This window comes from Panicum virgatum, chromosome 7N (genome assembly GCF_016808335.1).
Source record: "Panicum virgatum strain AP13 chromosome 7N, P.virgatum_v5, whole genome shotgun sequence".
NCBI classification, from domain to species: Eukaryota; Viridiplantae; Streptophyta; class Magnoliopsida; order Poales; family Poaceae; genus Panicum; species Panicum virgatum.
In genome coordinates this window covers 1,760,178-1,765,000 of record NC_053151.1, presented here as the reverse complement: position 1 = coordinate 1,765,000, position 4,823 = coordinate 1,760,178, and positions in this window count along the sequence as shown.

Here is a 4,823-nt window from a genome sequence, read left to right as displayed (position 1 = left end):
TCGAGTTCCTCTGCACCGAGGTATCGTATTGCGCAAAATAACCTACCCGCGTCCTCTCAGAAGGCCCCTCAGCCAGGGCGTTGGATTATTCGGCCTCCTCAACAGCAGCAGCAGACTCGATTCGGGCTTCCCCAGCAAGCTCGATTTGCACCTCAGCAGCAGCAGAACGGCCCTAGGCCGAATGCTCAGCCAGCCGCTCGCCCCGATAATAATAACCGCTGTTTCAGATGCGGGAGTCCGGATCACTTTGCCAAGATGTGCCCCCAGGCGGGACAATCTCAAGGGCAGGCTTCTCGCAGGAATGATCAGAACAAGGGCAAGAGGCAAACCATTCAAGTCAGGCAGGGCCGACTTAACTTCACCAACCTTGCTAACCTTCCTGAGGGAGCACCAATCATGTCGGGTACATTCTCTATAAACCAACACCCCACTGTTATCTTATTCGATTCTGGTGCATCTCATAGCTTCATTAGTTCTAAATTCGGAGCAAGGGTTGGGTTAGATTTCTGTCACACAAAGGGGTCATTTATGATATCTACCCCGGGTGGTAAAGTCGCATCAAACCAAATCGTTCATAATGCGCCACTTAGTTTGGGTAGTAAAACTGTTCCTACCACTTTAATCTTGTTGCCACTAGAAGGTATGGACATTATTCTGGGAATGGATTGGATGAAAAGACATGGGGTAATGTTAGATATCTCTTCCCGAGCCGTTGAAATAAATTCTCCAACTCATGGTCATTCGATTCTATATTTACCACATCATCAATGTCACAACTCTTGTGCCTATGCCATGAAAGATATTCGTCTCGAAGATATTCCTGTAGTCCGTGAGTATGTAGATGTTTTTCCGGAAGATTTACCTGGTATGCCGCCAGACCGGGATATCGAATTGTCATTGAACTTCAGCCTGGTACAGCACCTATTTCAAAAAGGCCATACCGAATGCCGCCTAAAGAATTGGCTGAACTAAAAATCCAGCTACAAGAACTGTTGGACAAGGGTTTTATTCGCCCAAGTGCTTCACCTTGGGGCTGTCCAGCATTGTTCGTAAAGAAGAAGGATGATAGTCTGAGGTTGTGTGTTGATTACCGGCCTCTCAATGCGGTGACCATCAAAAATAAATATCCACTTCCCCGCATTGATGTATTGTTTGATCAATTGGCTGGAGCAAAGATTTTCTCCAAGATTGATCTTCGTTCGGGTTATCATCAAATTAAAATCCGGCCTTGCGATATTCCCAAGACCGCCTTCTCAACCCGATATGGTCTCTATGAATATTTGGTTATGTCTTTCGGTCTCACCAATGCTCCGGCTTATTTTATGTATCTCATGAACTCGGTATTTATGCCGGAACTTGACAAGTTTGTCGTAGTCTTTATTGACGACATTCTGATCTATTCCAAAGATGAGGCAGAACATGAGCAACATCTGCGCATTGTTCTTCAACGTCTCAGAGATCATAAGCTGTACGCAAAATTCTCCAAGTGTGAATTCTGGCTGGACACAGTCAAATTTCTGGGTCACACTATATCTAGTGAAGGCATTTCAGTTGATCCCAGCAAAGTACAAGAAGTGATGGACTGGAAACCTCCTACTTCAGTTCATCAGATCCGCAGTTTTCTCGGCTTGGCGGGGTATTACCGCAGATTTATTCCGGACTTCTCCAGAATTGCTAAGCCCATGACAGAACTACTAAGGAAAGATGTCAAGTTTAAATGGAACACGAAGTGTGATGAAGCATTCCATACATTGAGAGCACATCTAACCACTGCGCCAGTCTTGGCTCAACCTGACAACAATAAACCATACGACGTTTATTGTGATGCTTCAGGCACTGGTCTTGGTTGTGTTCTAATGCAAGACAATCGGGTGATAGCTTATGCTTCCCGAGCTCTTCGGCCACACGAGCTAAATTATCCCACTCATGATCTGGAACTAGCCGCCGTTATTCATGCTCTCAAGCTTTGGAGACATTATCTTATGGGCACTCATTGCAATATCTATACCGACCATAAGAGTCTCAAATACATTTTCACTCAAAGTGAGCTGAATATGAGGCAACGAAGATGGCTGGAATTAATCAAAGATTATGATCTGGAGGTTCATTATCATCCGGGCAAGGCGAATGTTGTAGCCGATGCGCTCAGTCGCAAGGTTCACTGCAATTGCCTATCAATGGAGTCATATAATGACACATTGTGTGCTGAAATGCAAAGGCTGAAATTAGAAATTATTCCTCAGGGCTCTTTGAATCATATTTCGGTGGAACCGACACTCTATGACCAGGTCATCATGGCACAATTACACGACAAAAGTGTTGGTATCATCAAGCAGCAAGTAGTAGAAGGTGAAAATAAATATAAGTGTTTCCGAGTGGACCATAAAGGAATTTTGTGGTTCGAGGATCGCCTAGTCGTTCCCAAGAATCCTGACCTGCGGAAACAAATCCTGGACGAAGCACATCTCTCTAAATTCTCTATTCATCCGGGCAGCACCAAGATGTACCAAGATCTCAGGCAAAAATTTTGGTGGACTCGCATGAAGAGAGAGATTGCCAAATATGTCGCAGAATGTGACACCTGCCAGAGAGTGAAAGCTAGTCACTTGAAAGTTGCTGGAACTCTCCAACCTCTACCAATTCCATCTTGGAAATGGGAAGATATCAGCATGGATTTCATCGTGGGCTTACCAAATACTTCTCAGCACCATGATTCCATCTGGGTCATTGTTGATAGGCTCACAAAGACTGCTCATTTTATTCCAGTGCATACTGAATATCGAGCCAAGAAATATGCGGAGATCTATATTGATCGGATTGTCTGCCTACACGGTACACCCAAAACAATTATATCGGATCGTGGTCCTCAGTTTGTGGCAAGGTTTTGGGAGCAATTCCAAGAGGCTCTCGGAACTAAATTAATTCGAAGCTCAGCTTACCATCCACAGACTGATGGACAGACCGAAAGGGTGAATCAAATTCTTGAGGATATGCTTCGAGCATGTGTCATCCATTATGACAAAAACTGGGACAAATGTTTATCCTTGGCTGAGTTTTCTTATAACAACAGCTATCAGGCCAGTCTGAAGATGGCACCCTTCGAGGCCTTGTATGGTCGACGGTGTCGAACTCCTTTGAGTTGGTCCCAGACTGGAGAACGTCAAATCTTTGGACCTGAATTAGTGGTCGAGGCTGAAGAGAAAGTAAAAATAGTACAAGCAAACCTCCGAGCAGCCCAGTCTCGGCAAAAGAGTTATTTCGATAAAAGAAGGGATCCTTTGAAGTTCATGGTTGGTAATCACATCTATTTACGAGTGTCCCCAACTCGAGGCGTTCAACGTTTCGGAGTTAGGGGTAAGCTCGCACCTCGCTATGTCGGGCCATATGAAATCATTGAAGAATGTGGACCCGTGGCTTATCGTTTGCGACTTCCTTCACGACTTGCCGCCATCCATAATGTTTTCCACATATCCCAACTTAAGAAATGTGTTCGAGTTCCTACGGAAATCATTGATCAGCAGGAAATTTTAGTGGAGCCCGATCTCTCATATACCGAATATCCACTCAGAATTCTGGATCAAAAAGAGAGAGGTACTCGTCGAAAGGTGGTAAAAATGTATAAAATTCAGTGGTCTCATCACACTGAAGAAGAAGCCACCTGGGAGACGGAGGATTATCTTAATCGACATTATCCGGGTTTCATTAGCTCCACCTCAGGTATATCATTTTCCCCGCCTCAATTTAATCATCCAATCTCGGGACGAGATTCTTTTAAGGGGGGTAGGTTGTGACACCTCAGGTGTCAATACTTTTAAATCCAATCAATACACCTTAGTTAAAGTTAAAAGAAAAATTTGGGAAACTAATTCAAAGAGAAAGGACCAACTAAGACACAAATCATACAAAAGAAATTAAAGGAAAAAGAGAAAGGAGTGAAAAACTACTCAAATTTTAATTCAAAAATGTGCACAAAATTTTTTGTTGGCTCATGAGAGGTATTTCAATTGACATGTGCTCAATTGAACTTCAGCCAAAATCAAGTCAAAAACTGATTAAAACTAAAGTCCTTTTGTGCAAATATGTAAATGTACCAATAGTTCAAAATGTGAGTTTCAAACGAAAATTTGCATAACACAAAAGTTGTAGATCTTGAAAAGTTATGCAAAAATGGTATTCAACACTTTACCATTTGAGCCCTCCAAATAGGAGATAATTTTTGTTTACCGAGAGGTCCCTGAAATTTTCAGAAATCGCAAAAGAGCCCCTACCTCCATCTCTCTCTCCCGGCTTGCTCTGTTTCAGCCGCCGCCTGCCGTACGCCGCCGGTGGACTTCGTCCACCGCGCGCCCGCGGCCAAATGGACCCGGGGAAACCTCTCCACGCCACCTGGCCTGCCCCTTGGCGCCCTCCCACGCCCACACGCGTCCCAGGCCGCTCCCGAGCCGCCACGACACCCCGGCCGGCGCAGCGCCGCTGCCTCCTCCGCCCGCTCGCCGTCGAGCCACCCAGGACCAAATCAACCGCCCCCAGTCACTGCATTCCTCCCCCAGGAGCTCCTTGGCCTATAAAGACCCCCAGCACCCCACAGTCGCGCCCCTTCTTCCCCTTCTTCCTCCTCCCGCCGCTCCGCCATGGCCGCCGAGATCCAGCTCGCGCGGACCGGCTAGCCTAGCCCCACATTGCCCCCTCCGACCACCGCAGCAGCTTCGCTACCTCCCAGTTAAGCTCCACGCGCGCGGAATCGAATCCAAACCCCCTCCCGAAGCCGTTCCCCTTTTGCGCCGCCGCCGGCGAGCTCAGGCTCACCGCGGACCGGCCAGCTC